General features: G+C 43.6%; 1 protein-coding gene and 1 long non-coding RNA gene across 5 annotated transcripts in view; one reads left to right on the forward strand and one right to left on the reverse strand.

The window, feature by feature from the left end:
- LOC140106189 (uncharacterized) overlaps positions 1–20,099 on the forward strand; it is a 296,249-nt gene that overhangs the window by 197,938 nt on the left and 78,212 nt on the right. The window lies entirely within an intron of this gene.
- Positions 1–20,099, reverse strand: part of ADAMTS14 (ADAM metallopeptidase with thrombospondin type 1 motif 14) — a 103,557-nt gene that overhangs the window by 75,977 nt on the left and 7,481 nt on the right. Inside the window, exon 2 of one of the 4 annotated variants that reach the window (XM_072130454.1) lies at positions 2,246–2,350. The exons of the other annotated variants lie outside the window; for them this stretch is intronic. The gene's annotated coding sequence lies outside the window, so the exon portion shown is untranslated. The remainder of the gene's footprint in view (positions 1–2,245; positions 2,351–20,099) is intronic. 4 annotated transcript variants of the gene reach the window in all.

Consider the following 20,099-nt stretch of genomic DNA (forward strand, 5'->3'; position numbering starts at 1 on the left):
CTAGAGGACAAGACTCCAAGAATTATAGAGAAAAATTATGTAAGAAGTCCCTTCTGCCCTGAGGATCAGCAGCTCTGAACTGTAATCGCTATTGTAGTTTGGCGCTGCGGAAGAAGGGACTCTTAGCATTATAGATCATGAGATGCTTGGAGTACAGTGTTCGGGCCATGAAATCTGTCCGGGAGTCACAGATTGACCATGGTTGTGTGTTTATAACCTTAAGCATATATAAATGAAATGGCTTTTACTTATTTATACTTGTGACTAAGGATAATCGGACTTCAGCCAAAAGTCAAGGTTTGGTGTTTCGGCTCACCCCATCAGTTAAGTACCGGTGGCAATGCTTGAAGTCGCCAATTAAAGGGTTAACATCCAAAATTGGTGCTGAACCTGCCGAACCCTATTGGTACTTGTCACAAAGATGCATTGGGTTTCCCAGTGTGGGATTTAAATTCTTTCCAAAAAGCAATCTGTGCATACGTCCTAAATTCAAATTCATGGGGAATCAACTTTATACCTAAAGAAACACCATGCAGATGTAGGAAAAACAGAAACTACGAGGGGTTGTTTATAACTAGGCAAGCTCCTTGGGACAGTTCTATGTCTATCAGTTGCCCATCAGCGTGACTTTGGCCCCTTAATAAATTTTCTTATTGTCCATTTTCTGCCTGGGATTTATTTTTCAGTGAATAACTGAGACTTTTTATGAAACTTTTTGCAAAAGTCCCAAATCTGGCAATAGTTTTAATTATTGATTAATGAAGAAGTGGAAATAGCCCTGTGAGACTTTTTAGCAGTGAAAAGTCCCAAGAAACCTACTACTAGTTTGAGACGTTTTAAGCCGAAAAGTCAAGGAAAACCAATGATACATAACCCCCTATTGGTATAGGTATTGCCCTGGGGCAAATTTTGATGCAGTACCTGGTTGCAATAATTACTGGAGTCATAATGCTTCCTGTATTGCAAATGAAAACTGTTCTTTGCACATCAAAATTACATTTGTAAATGTATTTCTTTTTGTGTTATAATGTGTAAAATCAGAGATGTCAATATTTTTTGTCTACATGCCTAAGTAAGCCATCTTCTATTCTGGAAGTAATTATAAACAAATATACTACTCTTTACCTCTACAAAAGAATCAAGACAGACATTCATCCATAGGAAAAACACCATAAATCACATAATTATTCCTACTCTTCTCCACTATGCTGTCTAAGAATTGCCTTCCGACCTAGTATATTATACTATTATTGTTTCCTTTTATGTCTTAATATGATGACTTAAAGAGAACCCGTCATGCAAATGAACCCCCTAAACTAAATATATTTTCAGAAACTGCCATTAGAAAGCATTGCCTCTATCCCTTCATTGTCCCTCTACATGCCTGTAAACTTAAGAAATAAGGTCCTAAAGCTGTATTCAAATGACCTGTAAGATGACCTGTCCAATGAGGCATTATCATATTCAAGCTGTCCACCTTATTCATGAGTGGGGGGCACAGCCACAAACCCCAGTGCTTGACTGACAGCCTGTATAATGGTGTAATGGCTCCTCCATGTGCTTCATGGTGCTGGAAGCCACGCCCCCTGCAGCCTGTGTGTGTGTATAGGAGAGATACAACAGCTCCAGGCAGCCATGTTATAGCAGAACATGTCAGGTGCTTGTGTAGCTGATGTCTGTGTCTCACACATGTGTATTAAGAGGGAGAGCATGTCAGCAGATAAAGCACAGACACTAGCAATGCTTTACTTTACATTACTTATAGACCTAAGCAAGGGGAGGAGAGGGGAGGGGTAATGGGTGACATCACTGCCTCCTACCTTGTGACCAGCCTCAATTACATAATAAAGAAAAAATGATTTTATAATTATTAATGTATGAATTGACTAGATAAAGGCTGGGGTGGGATCCTTGTCAGCTGCTCTATGTAGTGGTGACAGAAATAGTGACAGAGACCTGATGACAGGTGTCCTTTAAGCTCTACATGACCTATAATATTATTGTGATGACTAAATAATTAATTTTTCTTTTCCCTTGAATAGTATGTACCGAACCTCCAACGTTAATGACAAAAAAATTGAAAAAAAAAGTTACTACATTTTTTTTTCAAAAGTGAATAACTCAAGTTTGAGTTTGAGTGTTTTTCACAACCCTTCAATCTAAGTGATGAGCAAGTAATACCAGCTACAGAAAACACGTACAAAGACTAGTTAACAGTATGTTAAAAACAGAAATTAAATGTTACCTTCTTATTTTCCCCAACACTACAGTGGCAAGGGTCATCTTCTTTTTATACCACTAGAATGCCTGCTGAATCTATCTTTCCCCTCTCCTTTGCATAGAAAACCATCTGAGAAGACAGATAAAAAGTAAGTAAGTAAAAATGAACCTACTTCAGGAACATGGCAAGTGTGGCATATTTCTCATTAGTATTGTGTTGCTATCCACTTAGGCTGCGTTCACACGTGGCGATTACATTGCGTATAGAAACACAATGTAACAGGTAAGGAAATGGGATTTGCCTAATTACATTACTGTTAACATTTGTGATAAGACTGTTTACATATGTAAATGCACCTAGTTAATATCACATTTTGTGAATGTTAACACAACATAACTCAATAGGCAAACCTCAGCTGGTATATTGGATTCAAAACACAATGACAACACCAAGTGCGAACGCAGGCTCATTTGGAAATGACTATGTGAGGTCCAGATCACACTTACAGTGATCAGGGCCCTTGTCATAGTAAGATTATGTTCCCTGCATAGCTGAATGAATGTATGGTAATGGATCGGTCAACTTGTACAAAGTGCAGGATTACCTTGTGGTCAACTGGCCTCTATGATGACATGCCCTGCGACACAAAACCTTTTATAAAACAACTATATAAAAAACTACCAAAGCTGACCATATACATTACATTAATGTTGACCAAATACTCGGACATCAGCAGGAAAGACTAACATGTATGGGAGTGTCATAATGGCCGATTCCAAAGGAAACTAGGGATGGGCATGTAAGTATAAAATACCAGAGTGTGGGCAGGGAGGCTAAACATGATACAAGTTTTATCTACACTTTTATTTAACTTCTGGACGTTCACTATTTTCTGACACAGAGAAAAAGAGAGATGAGACAGATCAAAGATGAGTTCCATAAGATGTGTATAACACACAATGATACACCACTCACACACACTATACTTTATGTAACCATAATAACTTATCACAGTTTTCTGTTGTGAAGCAAGAAATAACTTCTTATAAATCCAAAGCAACTTTTGCCTCTCCTCTTTCTCCTTCTGCTTGCTGCAGCGGACATCTCTCCTAACCCAGGCCCACCTAATGCTTATTTCAACTCTTCACACAGAAACCTTACTAACCTTATCAAGATTCAGTGTACCCCTTCTTCGCCTTCTCCTCCACCTGTTACCCCTTTTAAATGTGCCCTATGGAATGCCCGCTCTGTGTGCAATAAATTAGTATCCGTTCATGGCCTCTTTCTTTCTAAGTCCTTTGACCAGCTGGTCATCACTGAAACATGGATACAGCAGGATGAGCTTGCCTCTTGTGCGGCATTGTCTTATGGCAGCTTAAACTTTTCTTACTGCTCCAGACCTGAAAAAAATGGCAGGGAGGAGGAGTAGGCATACTACTCTCTCTAACTCTCCATGTTGCACCTTCCAAGTCATTATTCTTGTAGCCTCTCTCACTTTCCCATCTTTTGAGGTCCACACCCTCAGAATTTACAGCCCAAAGAGAGCTTTGTGTGGCTGTAGTATGCCATCCTCCTGGCTCACCCTACCAGTTCCTTGACCACTTTGCCTCTTGGCTCATAACCTCCTTTCTTTTACTTTCAATAATCCCTCCACCCATTGCTCATACCAGAACCCACGTGCCATTGATACTCACCAACTCACAGAAACCTTACAGTCTTCACTTTCCCCCATCTCCTCTTTCACCTCTCCAAACCTGGCTACTAACCACTATAATCATAAGGTCAAAAGCATCCTAGATGAGATGCCACCACTCTCTAACCACAATTTTCAACACAGACACAGACAGTACTTCTGCAGACTTTCTACACTTCAAATTTATACTCAAAACCTATGCCCTTCACCTTGCTAAACAGGTCTATTTTACTAATCTAATTTACTCTCTCTCTAACAACCCCAAAAGGCTCTTTGATATGCTCCACGCCTTACTAACACCAAAGGTGCAGCCACCTCTTACAGACCTTGGGGCTGAAAATCTGGCTACCTACTTTAAAGATAAAACTAATTGTGTTCGTCAGGAAATAATTGCTCAATCCAGTCACTCCACTGATCCCCTTCCCTCCGGTACCTTACCTTGTTCGCTCTCTTCCATTGAGACAATGAGAAATAGTGTCCAGACTCCTCTCCTCTGCTCGACCCTTTACCTATATCAATGACCCCATTCCCTCACATCTGCTACAGTCTCTCTCTCCCAACAGTCACTTCTCATCTCACTAAAATCTTCAACCTCTCTTCTGGTGTCATTCCCTCTTCTTTCAAGCATACAGTTGTTAGCTCATTAATAAAGAAACCTTCTCTGGACCCAACCAGTTTTAAATATCCCTTTCATCTCCAAACTCCTGGAATGCCTGGTCTATTCTCAACTAACCCGCTATCTCTCAGCTAACTCCCTCCTTGACCCCCTACAATCTGATTTGTGCACTATGCACGCCACTGAAACTGCTCTTGAGTCTCAAGTCTCCAATGATCTTCTCACTGCTAAATCCAAAGGTGATTATTCTCTCCTCATTCTTCTGGATCTCTTGGCCACGTTCGATACTGTGGACCACCAGCTCCTTGCTTCGCTCCATTGGCCTAAAGAACACTGTACTCTCGTGGATTTCTTCCTATCTCTTTGACCTTACTTTCAGTGTCTCATTTTCTTGATCTTTCTCTTCTCATCTTCATTTCACTGTTGGGGTTCCTCAGGACTCAGTCCTGGATCCTTTTCTCTTTTCCCTCTATACTGCCCCCATTGGACAAATCATCATCAGTTTTGGTTTCCAGTATCATCTCTATGCTGATGATACCCAGCTGTATACCTCTGCAAGTAACATTACCCCTGCATTAAGTCAGAACACTAGTGAATGTCTCTCTGCTGTCTCTAACATAATGTCCCCTCTCTTTTTGAAACATAATCTTTCTAAGACTGAACTTCTTATCTTTTCACCATCTACTAACCGACCCAACGATGACCTCTCCATCTCGGTCTGTGGGATCTCTATATCACCAAGGCAGCAGACCCACTGTCTTGTGTTGTGCTGAACTCTGACCTCTCCTTTGCACTGCATATTCAATCTCTTTCTCACTCTTCCACTTGTATCTCAAAAGCATCTATATCCGCCATTTTCTTACACTGGAAACCTCTAAAATGCTAATAGTTGCTTTGATTCACACTACACTAGACTACTGTAACTTCTTATTAATAGGTCTTCCACTTACTAAACTCTCTCCTCTACAATCTATTCTTAATACAGCAGCCAGGCTCGTCTTTCAGTCCAAACGCTACACGGACGCTTCCAGTTTGTTCCAATTACTGCACTGGTTGCCCCTCTCCTTCTAAATTCTGTTTAAAATTTAAACCATCACCCACAAAGCTCTGATTAATGCTGCACCTCTCTATCTTCCTTCTCTCATCTCAGGCTATCACCCAACACTTGCTCTTCTATCTGCCAGTGATATTAGATTAATCTCTACCTTAATTCAAACATCTCATGCATGTCTCCAGGACAATGTGCACCAAATCTCTGGAATAACTTCAATCAGACTAATACCCAACCTCCAAAGTTTCAAACGTTCTCTTCAAACCCATCTTTTTGGGCAAGCCTATCACATTCGCTAACTGCATGAAATGTCAACTTCCTCTTTACTAATCCATCCTATGTCCTCCTCCTGTCTGTTACCTGACAAACACCAGACAACCAGGCTCCACGTTTCTCTGCAGTCATTTTCACCATGGAAATGTATATAAGATGTCGGCTGATGGCTGGTTCAAGCAGAATGTTTATCAAATTATTTTATACTGTTCCTTTATAAAGAATGGCTGGACCATTATGCAAGCTCTTATATCTACTGTATCTTATATCTACTAATATCTACTCATATCTACTTGTGGAGTAAGTGTCTACTGCACACTGCTGTTTGCTGGCAGGAAATGCCTGTGAAGGAAACCATGATGTTTCGGTTCCTTGAAGGGCACGCAAGGTCATAGACACTCCCAGAACGCACAGGTTCTGAGAGGAGCAGGAAGTGATTCAAAGTTGCCCATACAACTTCCGGATATGGCACAACTTCTGGATAAATCACAACCCTGAATGGCTATAAGACTTCTTTCATTTGCCTCAGTGAAACAGAATCTTATCAACCCAAGGAGTTGCCACCAGTTCTCTTTTAATATAAGCCTGGTTTGTAACAGGATTATATAGGGTGAGGAACCAACCCGGTAGCATGTATATAACTGAGACTCAGACTGGGATTCGTGGATTGAGATAAAAGAGCAACACAGGTTAGGTTTTATATTTAATTGCCTTAAGGGCACAATATATACAGTAGAGATATATACAGTAGACAAAGTACAAAATACAAAGGTAGCACTACAAGTATCAGCAGGTCAGCACGTTAGGTACTTTGTTTGTGGTGGGCCTAATGGAACCTGATAGTCCACACCTTAATATCTTTTACTGCACTTGATGTTAAATGGGTTCCCAGACAAAAGACGATGTGGCCTTAGAGGTGTCTGATTATATCAGGTGCAGACACACTTCTGTCCACCCCCAGGAGGGGTCAAAGGTCTCTCCAACCTGGTATCACATCCCAAACCCTGGAGAAGCCATAGCTTATCAAGCGGAAGTCGTAGGGTCATGATTCTGGTATCTTTGTATCCGGGTGAATCCCTGGATTGCATTGTTACTAAACATGGCCCATTTGCTATGATCCTATCCAAAGGTATTTATATCTCTGGATCAAAGGGTGATGGGGCCTAAATATACATAATGAAATGATACTACGGGAACACAGGTTCCAAAAATGTATTTGCCCTTGGGTTGAGATGGACCATAACTTCATAACTCTCCCTAACCAACATATTGGTCTTATGAGTTTTATGGCTCTTTGACTCCTGTTTGAAAATTGGAGAGAAGATCAGCTCAAATCTTTGGAGAAGGTGTGGCAGGGGAAATGCTTTGAAGCTCGGGCCCCCTACCAAGCCAGGTAAAACTCTGGTAGCTCCATTAGGCTGATCAGGCGGAGGTTGGGGGGAAAGTTAGGGATTTGAGTATTTAAGGCCTCACTCCCCCAGGCCATATTTATCACAGTTCCTGTGTCTGTGCTGCACTTGTAATGCATGGGGGAGGGGCAGGAGGCAGAGATCACTGCAGTGTGCAGACAGGAGAAGCTATTCATGAGAAGATTCTGACCATAAGAATTTTGTTTTCATTGGAATACCCTGTATTAATTGGATACTACCATGCCCAATTTGTATTATATTGGAAAACACATGCAGATTCCGCGAATACGAGTATGCTCCTCATGTTTTTTCAATAGAACGCTGTCGAAAGGTGGTTGACAAATACATCAATGGATGTTTGCAACTCCCTTGGATCCTGCAGTCAAATAGAACCCTAATGATGACCTTACAATCCTATTCTAATCAAATTGTCTTCATTTAAAGCATAACCGTCATTTGAAATAATGTTTTTATATTGTGGGAGGAATATGTGGAGAACATTTTTCAAATATACTTCATCAACAAATTCAGCTTAGTTTGTAAAACAAATCAAGCTACTCCCTCCCATAGAGATGTGTATTCCAACCTGTACAGTGTGTGTCTAATCACCCTTTGTTTGGCTAAAAGGCTCTGAGAAGGATTAACCCCATCCCACTTTCAACTTGATCTTTGAAAATAATGCTCATAGCATACTACAGCCAGGGAGAAAGCATAGCTTTCATAGCTGTGTAACAAACATGAGTTTGACACAAAGGAGAGAGAGAGACCCATCTTAAATCCTGTAGACAGATTTGCACATGGCAGCCAGTTACTTTACAAACGAGGGAGAATTTCATAATGAAGTATATTAAAAAAATGTCCCGCCCCCACACACACACACATTTGACAGTTATTCTATAAAATTAAAGTGTAACCCTTACATATTCTCTTTCACAAATCAATAGCTCATGGAATGTAGAACAACTTTGCCTTGATCTTGATGATCTATTCAGCAGTTTCTTCACTATCCTCCTCAGTTTAACAACTTTACAGACCAACAAGTGGTACAGGGGAGGTCATGTGACAGTTTTACGTGAGTGTATCTGAGTGTGTTCAGTGCTGTGGATACAGATGTCTCCTATACCTTATAGTGAGGTAAAATATCTCCAATTTTTAGTATAAGCCGCTCTATTCCAGTCTGCCATTCTGCAAATGTTCCTCTGTCTCTCTCTGCACTTAATATTATAGACATCTTTGCAGGGCCTTCTACACTTTCTGCACATCATAAAAGCTATTAATCATTTGTGCTCACACAGTATAGAATATACACTTCATGTAACTGTTATGCGGTTAAAGCTGTCAGGCTAGTCACTATATAGATCCTGTACACTAGTGGAATCACAAGGCATTATGGGAACTGTGGGCAGACTAAATATGACTCTGCTTCAGGTCTTATTCAGGAAGAGGTTTGTCTCTGCCCACTTCACTGCAGCTCTGGAAGAATTTTGACAAAATGCCCTAACTCTGGAAAGGAAAGGACAAGAAGCATAATGGGCCTCATTTTTGTTTGTTTTTAAAGGGGTAATGACAATTTGGATACCTTGCTTTTTCAACATAACAGGTTTGCTAAAGTTTGACTACACATACTAGAGTTATTCAGGAATCTATTTTTCAGGATGTTCCATGTAAAGAAGTAATTTCATACCATGATTTTCCCTTTTTTGTTTTCTTATGTCTTATCTTTAGCCTCCCAGCACCTAGAGTACCAATCATAGCGGCATCTATAATTTAGCTTTATGACCAAGCATTGATTGAACTAAAGAGTATATGATATCTTTTTACCATTGCTATTGGAAATAAATATTGTATCACATAAAACTGATTTTCTCAAGTTTTCTATTTGACATCTAAAGTGTCACCAACCCACCAAGTATTGAACCATGTGTGGACAATGTGAGATAATCATGATTGCTGCCATTATAGGCACACCTGAGACACATTTGCTTCCCTTTATTAAATTAATGAAGTTTTATAGCATGAGCATTTTACTTAAAGACAAAAAAATAATTTGTATTACAGCTTGATTTACCTGGCTTTACACTTCTAGCCATCGAAAATCTACCAACGAAATCAAGCATGATCAACTGTGGTAAGGTTCTTATATTTTTAATCCATGGCCTCCTTTCTTCTAAAATCAACTTTTTAAACCACGCTATACACTTCATGTAACTGTTTTGCTATTGGTTTATCCTACTTATTACATGCTCCATACTCTTCTATGTGAAAGCCATCCAGCTAGTCACCATATAGATCCTATATGCACCTTATGTGCTGTTCAGTGACTTTACAAGGCATTATGTACTGCAATTTCATGAGCTATTACACTGTCTTACCCCCCCCCCATACACACACACACACTCCCTTAGCACTTCCCCCTTCTTCTTCCTGATGTAATTTCAAGTACATAGTACATCCGACTCATTAGCATAATTTTAAATGTTGATTTTAGAAAAAAGGAGACCATGGATAAGAAATATGAGGAAATTAACACAGTAACAGTGCCTGTATATATGAGTAAGTGTCCCTGGTTTATCATGCTTGATTTTGATGATAGATTTCCTTTAAATATAAACACTACAACATCTCCTGTTACATTGTGTATGCAGTAAGGAGAAATGAAACATTGGTAGCATTCAGCTTAGTATATGACCTCCGTTACTAGATCTCCCTGCATTTTCTTTGACTGGTAGCCATGAACTCCATCATTTTATACTAGTGTTGTTATATTCTCAATGAAACATTGTAAATCTTGCCTTTTTATCTCTGGGTTATAACAACTCAATAGGACTGACTACATAACAAATTAAAAGTAATTGGTATTTGACAAAAATAGGACAGTCCCACAGTAAAACCATTAGCCATTATTAGACATACGTAAAGTTATTTGACAACTTTGAAATTTTTGCTTCAGTAAATGAAATCCCATAATTGGCAAATACATTTCTTCATTTTGGCATATTGGCAAGTGAATTCATTATTGTTAAGTGGCTTGCTTTACTTTTATACCATTAGAATTGTGCTATTTTCTTGGTCGGGCCAAGCCATGGTGAATATACCTTGTTTAATTCTAATAATCATGGATTTATGGCAAGGATACATATATTACATGAAATGATCATTCAACTGAATGATGCTATGCTATGGAAGTGTTGCAAAATGCTGATATTGGAGGCTGGCGGAGATATCCCAGCTATTATCAATTTACGGTGATCCTAATAGAATTGAGTAAAACAACAAGATGCGCGCTTAACTGTCGGCTGCACTCAATTTATGAGAACAGGACCCCATTTCTTGTGAACCTAGTAGTCTAACAGAAGTTGGACCCCATGGATCAGAACGTTATCCCTTATCCTGTGAATAGGCTTCGTGAAATCCTTTATGCCTAATGCCACCTGCTTCTAAAATGGGCTTTTATAACCCACAATCTGGTGCCCAGCATAAAATTGTGATTTAAAGATAAAACATGGATATGAAGCCAACAATTTGTACTTCATTGTGTGGGATGAGATCAGTTAAGCTAGCCATACTTTCTCATATTCATTAATTAACCATAGACTTACAGAGAGGGAAAAAAAGTCAACCACCAATTGTGCAAGTTCTCCCACTTGAAAAGTAGGGAGAGGGTCTTGTATGTCTTCCATTTACTAATTATTGCTCCCACAGTTGATTTCTTCTCACCAAGCTGCTGCCTAATGCAGATTCAGTCTCCCCAGCCTGGGGCAGGTCTTTAATTTAGTTTCTGGTGTCCTTCCACAGCTCTTTGGCCTTTACCATAACGGAGTTATGAGTGTGACTAAAGACAGGCATCTTTTATACTGATAACCAGTTCAAACAGGAGCCATTACTACAGGTAATGAGAGGAGGACACAGGAGCCATTACTACAGGTAATGAGGGGAGGACAGAGGAGCCATTACTACAGGTAATGAGAGAAGGACAGAGGAGCCATTACTACAGGTAATGAGAGGAGGACAGAGGAGCCATTACTACAGGTAATGAGAGGAGGACAGAGGAGCTATTACTACAGGTAATGATGGGAGGACACAGGAGCCATTACTACAGGTAATGAGAGGAGGACACAGGAGCCATTACTACAGGTAATGAGAGGAGGACAGAGGAGCCATTACTACAGGTAATGAGAGGAGGACAGAGGAGCCCTTACTACAGGTAATGAGAGGAGGACACAGGAGCCCTTACTACAGGTAATGAGAGGAGGACAGAGGAGCCATTACTACAGGTAATGAGAGGAGGACAGAGGTAATGAGAGGAGGACACAGGAGCCATTACTACAGGTAATGAGAGGAGGACAGAGGAGCCATTGCTACAGGTAATGAGAGGAGGACAGAGGAGCCATTGCTACAGGTAATGAGAGGAGGACAGAGGAGCCATTACTACAGGAAATGAGAGGAGGACAGAGGAGCCATTACTACAGGTAATGAGTGGAGGACAGAGGAGCCATTACTACAGGTAATGAGAGGAGGACAGAGGAGCCATTACTACAGGTAATGAGAGGAGGACAGAGGAGCCATTACTACAGGTAATGAGAGGAGGACAGGGGAGCCATTACTACAGGTAATGAGTGGAGGACAGAGGAGCCATTACTACAGGTAATGAGAGGAGGACAGAGGAGCCATTACTACAGGAAATGAGAGGAGGACAGAGGAGCCATTACTACAGGTAATGAGTGGAGGACAGAGGAGCCATTACTACAGGTAATGAGAGGAGGACAGAGGAGCCATTACTACAGGTAATGATTGGAGGACAGAGGAGCCCTTACTACAGGTAATGAGAGGAGGACAGAGGAGCCATTACTACAGGTAATGAGCGGAGGACAGAGGAGCTATTACTACAGGTAATGAGTGGAGGACAGAGGAGCTACCGGTATTACTACAGGTAATGAGTGGAGGACAGAGGAGCCCTTACTACAAGTAATGTGTGGAGGACAGAGGAGCCCTTATTACAGGTAATGAGTGGAGGACAGAGGAGCCATTACTACAGGTAATGAGTGGAGGACAGAGGAGCTATTACTACAGGTAATGAGTGGAGGACAGAGGAGCTACCGGTATTACTACAGGTAATGAGTGGAGGACAGAGGAGCCCTTACTACAAGTAATGCGTGGAGGACAGAGGAGCCATTACTACAGGTAATGAGTGGAGGACAGAGGAGCCATGGCTACAGGTAATGAGAGGAGGACAGAGGAGCCATTACTACAGGTAATGAGTGGAGGACAGAGGAGCCATTACTACAGGTAATGAGTGGAGGACAGAGAAGCCATTACTACAGGTAATGAGTGGAGGACAGAGGAGCCATTACTACAGGTAATGAGTGGAGGACAGAGGAGCCATTACTACAGGTAATGAGTGGAGGACAGAGGAGCCATTACTACAGGTAATGAGTGGAGGACAGAGGAGCCATTACTACAGGTAATGAGTGGAGGACAGAGGAGCCATTACTACAGGTAATGAGTGGAGGACAGAGGAGCCATTACTACAGGTAATGAGAGGAGGACAGAGGAGCCATTACTACAGGTAATGAGTGGAGGACAGAGGAGCCATTACTACAGGTAATGAGTGGAGGACAGAGGAGCCATTACTACAGGTAATGAGAGGAGGACAGAGGAGCCATTACTATAGGTAATGAGAGGAGGACAGAGGAGCCATTACTACAGGTAATGAGGGGCGGACAGAGGAGCCATTACTACAGGTAATGAGAGGAGGACAGAGGAGCCTCCTAAAGAAAAAGGCTATAGGTCTGTGAGAGTTAGAAATCTTGATTGTTTGTAGGTGACCGAATACTTATTTTCCACCATAATTTGCAAAAAAATTCTTTACAAATCAAACAGTGGAATTCTCTGGATTTGTTTTCTCATTTTGTCTTTCATGGTGTAGGTCTTCCTACGATGTCAATTACAAATCTCTCCCCTCTTTTTAACTGGGAGAACTTTCACAATTGGTGGTTGACTAAATACCTTTTTCATCCACTGTTCCTGTCTGTCCCATGGGCTTGTTGAATGTGATTTCCATTGGGCACTTGCTTGGTAATAACCTGAATATATCTAAAAGACTCCACTAAGCCTAGTGTTTTGAATATGGCGTCAACTAATTGTTTAGCCATTACAGTTTGCCTTTAGTAATGGAGATTATCTCTATATGCTCAGCCAATTCCTGTGCTTTCGTTGCCTTATAAATTCTATAAATTGACAAGACCCAAAGTGATAAAATAAACAGTGCTACAAAATGTTTTTGTGTAATGGTAATTTTATCTTATATGCATACCTATAACCCAACACAGTAGGACACATTGGCGCACATTTACTAAGGGTCCGAACAGCGCATTTTCGTTGGGTTTCTCGACTTTTTACCGTTTTGCCCTGAAATTCCCCTGTTTTTTGGCGCACGTGATCTGAGTGTGGCACATCGGCACCAGCTTGCATGCGACACAAATCAGGGGCCGTGGGCATCGGACAACCCGACTGATACGGACAAACCGCAGAATTTAAAAACGAAATTGTGTCGCAAGATCAGCCCTCACATGCACCGGGAAGAAGAAGATGAACTCCGGTGGACCTCAGCGGTGGAAGCTACAGATGCAGGAAATTGGAAGCACGATCTTAGTGAACCACGGCAGACCTGAATCCTCGCCGGACAGCCCACAGTGTGGATCGTGATGGGATGGGTAAGTAAAAGTGCTCCATTATATAGAGTGCATTTTTTCGGAGAGCTAAGAAAAAGTAGCATTTGCAATGGGGGCTGAAATCACCTATGGGATTTTTCCCTAGTTTTTGTCAAGTTGAAATCTAATCATGGGGAAAAGCTCCCGAGGAACACAACAGACATAGCCATAGGCCCTCTTGCATCCAGCTCATGCCCGTATTCATTAGGATAACCCTTTTTACTGTATAAAAAAACAAAGTCTGTTGCATAGTGAATGGTTTGTGTTTAATGATAGGAAGTAATATCAGACCTGGTAAATTCACTAGATTTTCAGATATGACTCCCTGAATTTGTCATCTTTTCACCTATAAGAGTTTTACTGAAGGTTTGGGTCTGATGTTATGTTACAAAACTTGGCTCACAATCAAGATTCCATTTAATACAAAAAGTCTTTGCAGTGGAGGCCAGGACTGCACTGTCCAGTAAAGTTCTCTAACCCCAGACTTAAACCATTAACCCTTTCATCACATGTTCATTGCATTGAATTATTGACATGTTTACATGGGGAACAGTGTTCTTCAAATCATTTTCATATAGTCAAATACAAACATTTAAATGACTCATTAAAACCTATAACAATTATTATTTCCATGAAAATTTGACACGGCGCATATTTAAGAAGTATACAATAGAACCAGAATCATCTTCCAGACCTCTTAATGTTGCAGAACTAAGGATATGTATCTTTACTTAATTAGTTTGTGAAGCAAACACTTATAATCAAGCAGCTATATGACAATATTGGGTGCCTGTTCAACACGCCACTCCTGTACATTATAACTAGAGATGAGCGAACATGCTCGTCCGAGCTTGATGCTCGTTCGAGCATTAGCGTACTCGAAACTGCTCGTTGCTCGGACGAATACTTCGCCCGCTCGAGAAAATGGCAGCTCCCGCCGTTTTGCTTTTTGGCGGCCAGAAACAGAGCCAATCACAAGCCAGGAGACTCTGCACTCCACCCAGCATGACGTGGTACCCTTACACGTCGATAGCAGTGGTTGGCTGGCCAGATCAGGTGACCCTGGGATAGACTAGCCGCTGCCCACGCTGCTCGGATCATTCTGTGTCTGGATGCCGCTAGGGAGAGAGCTGCTGCTGGTCAGGGAAAGCGTTAGGGTGTTCTATTAGCTTACTGTTAGGCAGGAGTGATTCTCCAAGAACCCAACAGCCCTTCTTAGGGCTACAATAACGTTCTACTTTTTTTTTTTTTTATTTGCATCTAGTACCATTTTGTGAGGAATTAGCAGGGGGACTTGCTACCGTTGTGTTTAGCTCTTAGTGGCACACATATCCACCTCAAACACCAAAGTGGGAAAATTTAGTAGGGGTTGGATTTCAATTAGGCACAGTCTGCCATTTGTCCTTTTTTATTTTACGTTTATTTTGTTTAATAACTCAGCGTCATCTCATCTGGCATAGTAGTGTGCTTTCATACTTGGCTAGAAAATAGCCATAGGAGAATCCAAACGGCTTACGCCTACAGTAGCGTTATATATTTGATTTCTGGTTGATCTGCTGGTGGCTGTACTTGCTGCAGTGCATCTACTAGCCAATTGTGAGCAATTTGTAGTGAGACTTGCGACCGCTGTGTTTTGCGCTTAGTGACGCACATATCCATTGCAAAGACCGAAGTGGGAAAATTTAGTAGGGGTTGGATTTCAATTAGGCACAGTCTGCCATTTGTCCTTTTTTATTTTACGTTTATTTTGTTTAATAACTCAGCGTCATCTCATCTGGCATAGTAGTGTGCTTTCATACTTGGCTAGAAAATAGCCATAGGAGAATCCAAACGGCTTACGCCTACAGTAGCGTTATATATTTGATTTCTGGTTGATCTGCTGGTGGCTGTACTTGCTGCAGTGCATCTACTAGCCAATTGTCAGCAATTTGTAGTGAGACTTGCGACCGCTGTGTTTTGCGCTTAGTGACGCACATATCCATTGCAAAGACCGAAGTGGGAAAATTTAGTAGGGGTTGGATTTCAATTAGGCCCAGTCTGCCATTTGTCCTTTTTTATTTTACGTTTATTTTGTTTAATAACTCGGTGTCATCTCATCTGGCATAGTAGTGTGCTTTCATACTTGGCTAGAAAATAGCCATAGCAATAGGATATAGCAATAGGATATAGCAACTCAAAAACACAAAAAAAAAAAAAAAACACAAAAAAAAGTTAAAAAAAAATTAAAGCTATAACTCTCATTTTAAAAATGTTTAACCCGAGGGCTAGGGGTAGAGGACGAGGGCGGGGACGTGGGCGTCCAACTACTGCAGGGGTCAGAGGCCGTGGTCCTGGCCGGGGTGAGACACCACCTGCTTATGAGGGAGCAGGGGAACGCCGCAGAGCTACACTCCCTAGGTTCATGTCTGAAGTTACTGGGACTCGTGGTAGAGCACTGTTGAGGCCAGAACAGTGCGAACAGGTGATGTCGTGGATTGCTGACAATGCTTCGAGCAATTTGTCCACCAGTCAGTCTTCCACGCAGTCCACCCATGTCACCGAAATCGCCACTCCTCCAGCTCCTGCACCTCAGCCTCCTCCCCCCCAGTCTGCCCCCTCCCAGGAAAATTTGGCATTTGAACCGGCATACTCTGAGGAACTGTTTTCTGGACCCTTCCCACAGTCACAAACCACTTGTCCGGTTGCTGCTGAGCAATTTTCCGATGCCCAGGTTTTCCACCAGTCACAGTCTGTGGGTGATGATGACCTTCTTGACGTAGTGGAAGTGTGTAAAGAGGTGTCCGACGATGAGGAGACACGGTTGTCAGACAGTGGGGAAGTTGTTGTCAGGGCAGGAAGTCCGAGGGGGGAGCAGACTGAGGGATCGGAGGATGATGAGGTGACAGACCCAAGCTGGGTTGAGAGGCCGGGTGAACACAGTGCTTCTGAGACGGAGGAGAGTCCTCGACCAGAACAGGTTGGAAGAGGCAGTGGTGGGGCCAGACGGAGAGGCAGGGCCAGAGCTGGTGCATCAGCGCCAAATGTGTCAACTAGTGAAGCTCCCGTGGCGAGGGCTCTTGCGGCGAGGGCTAGATCTTCAGAAGTCTGGAGGTTCTTTAAGGAAACACCGGATGACCGACGGACTGTGGTGTGCAACATTTGCCAAACCAGGCTCAGCAGGGGTTCCACCACTACTAGCTTAACTACCACCAGTATGCGCAGGCATATGAATGCTAAACACCCCACTCAGTGGCAACAAGCCCGTTCACCTCCGGCCGTGCACACCACTGCTCCTTCCCCTGTGTCAGCCCCTTGCCCAGGACCCTGCCACAAAAACCCCATCGTCGCCTCCACGATCCTCCACAGCATCCACCAGCGTTCAGCTCTCCATACCCCAGACGCTGGAGCGGAAACGCAAATATAGTGCAACCCACCCGCACGCCCAAGCCCTTAATGTGCACATCTCCAGATTGCTTAGCCTGGAGATGCTGCCCTATAGGCTAGTAGAGACCGAGGCCTTTCGCAACCTCATGGCGGCGGCCGCCCCTCGGTATTCGGTCCCCAGCCGCCACTACTTTTCCCGATGTGCCGTCCCAGCCCTGCACCAGCACGTGTCAGACAACATCACCCGTGCCCTGACCAACGCCGTTTCTGACAAGGTCCACCTGACCACGGACACGTGGACGAGTGCTGCCGGGCAGGGCCACTATATATCGCTGACGGCACATTGGGTTAACTTGGTGGAGGCTGGGACCGAGTCTGACCCTGGGGCTGGTCATATACTGCCGACGCCGAGGATTGCGGGGCCTACCTCGGTCCAGGTGTTTCAGGCCTACTATGCCTCCTCCTCCTCCCACCCCTCCTCCACCTCCTCCTCCAAACTACCATCCGTGGGCACGGCGCCATCAGTCGGTAGCTCTAGGCACAGCAGCAGTGCCGTTGCTAAGCGACAGCAGGCGGTGCTCAAACTGCTGAGCCTAGGCGATAAAAGGCACACCGCCCAAGAGCTATTACAGGGCATCACGGCGCAGACTGATCTGTGGCTGGCACCACTGAACCTGAAGCCAGGCATGGTTGTGTGTGACAACGGCCGTAACCTGGTGGCGGCTCTGCAACTCGGCAGACTGACACATGTGCCATGCCTGGCCCATGTGTTAAATCTGATAGTTCAGCGTTTCCTCAAGACATACCCCAATCTGTCAGATTTGCTCACGAAGGTGCGCCGCATCTGTGCGCATTTCAGGAAGTCCAGCACAGATGCTGCCACTCTCAGGGCAGCGCAGCGCCGCTCCAACTGGCCGCTCACCGACTGTTGTGCGACGTGCCCACGAGGTGGAATTCAACACTGACCATGTTATCCAGAGTTTACCAGCAGCGCCGAGCCATTGTAGACTGCCAGATGTCAACTTCCACCAGAACTGGTAGTCAGGTCAGTCAGCTTCCTCAAGTCTACAATGAGGAGTGGACGTGGATGTCTGATATCTGTCAGGTGCTGAGTAACTTTGAGGAGTCAACACAGATGGTCAGTGGCGATGCCGCCATCATCAGCCTCACCATCCCGCTGCTTGGCCTGTTGAAAAACTCTCTGATCAGCATGAAGTCGGAAGCTTTGCGCTCATCACAAGAGACGGGGGAAGAAGATTCCCTTGTTGATAGCCAAAGCACCCTTAGGTCTGTTTCTCAGCGCATATCGGAGGAGGTGGAGGTGGAGGAGGATGAGGAGGAAGAGGAGGAGAATGTTGGCGAGACACAAGAGGGGACCATTGTTGAGTCCTTTACTGTTCAGCGTGTATGGGCAGAAGAAGAGGAGTTGGAGGAGGAGGAAATGGACAGTCAGGCCAGTGAGGGGAGTGAATTCTTACGCGTTGGTACTCTGGCGCATATGGCAGATTTCATGCTAGGCTGCCTATCCCGTGACCCTCGCGTTCAAAGAATTTATTCCAGCACCGATTACTGGGTGTTCACTCTCCTGGACCCACGGTACAAGCAAAATCTTTCCACTCTCATCCCTGCAGAGGAAAGGAGTGTGATAATGCATGAATACCAGCAGGCCCTGGTGCACAAGCTGAAACAGTATTTCCCTTCTGACAGCGCTAGCGGCAGAGTGCGTAGTTCTGCGGGACAAGTAGCGAGGGAGAGTAGGCGAGCAGGCAGCTTGTCCAGCACTGGCAAGGGTACGCTTTACAAGGCTTTTGCCAGCTTTATGTCACCCCAGCAAGACACTTTCACCTGTCCCCAGTCTCGGCAGAGTAGGGCTGATCTTTACAGAAAGATGGTGAGGGAGTACGTAGCTGACCATACCATCGTCCTAAATGATCACACAGCTCCCTACAACTACTGGGTTTCAAAGCTGGACATGTGGCACAAACTGGCGCTGTACGCCTTGGAGGTTCTTGCCTGCCCTGCCGCTAGCGTCTTGTCCGAGCGGGTTTTCAGTGCAGCTGGTGGCATCATCACCGATAAGCGTACACGCCTGTCGACTGACAGCGCTGACAGGCTGACGCTTATTAAGATGAATAAAGCCTGGATTTCTCATAATTTCCAATCTCCACCAGGTGAAGGAAGCTCAACCTGAATAATTGATCCACTCCTCATTTTCCTCCTTCTCCTCCTCTTTGTACAGTAAAGCAGAGGAAACTGGCTATTTTTTGACAGGGCCCACTGGCTCTTGCTATAGTACTTTATGCATTTAATTTTTCTGGAGGGCCACCGACCCGGTCCTCTGTTTTAAACAATTTTTGGGAGTGCCACATACAGGCACTCAATCTATTCAATTTTTCTGGAGGGCCACCGACCCGTTCCTCTGTTTTAAACAATTTTTGGGAGTGCCACATACAGGCACTCAATCTATTCTATTTTTCTGGAGGGCCACCTACCTGCTCCTCTGGTTTGAAAACTTTTTGGGACTGCCACATACAGGCACTCAATCGATTCCATTTTTCTGGAGGGCCACCTACCTGCTCCTCTGGTTTGAAAACTTTTTGGGACTGCCACATACAGGCACTCAATCTATTCAATTTTTCTGGAGGGCCACCTACCTGCTCCTCTGGTTTGAAAACTTTTTGGGACTGCCACATACAGGCACTCAATCTATTCTATTTTTCTGGAGGGCCACCTACCTGCTCCTCTGGTTTGAAAAATTTTTGG

This window comes from Engystomops pustulosus, chromosome 11 (assembly GCF_040894005.1).
Source record: "Engystomops pustulosus chromosome 11, aEngPut4.maternal, whole genome shotgun sequence".
NCBI lineage: Eukaryota > Metazoa > Chordata > Amphibia > Anura > Leptodactylidae > Engystomops > Engystomops pustulosus.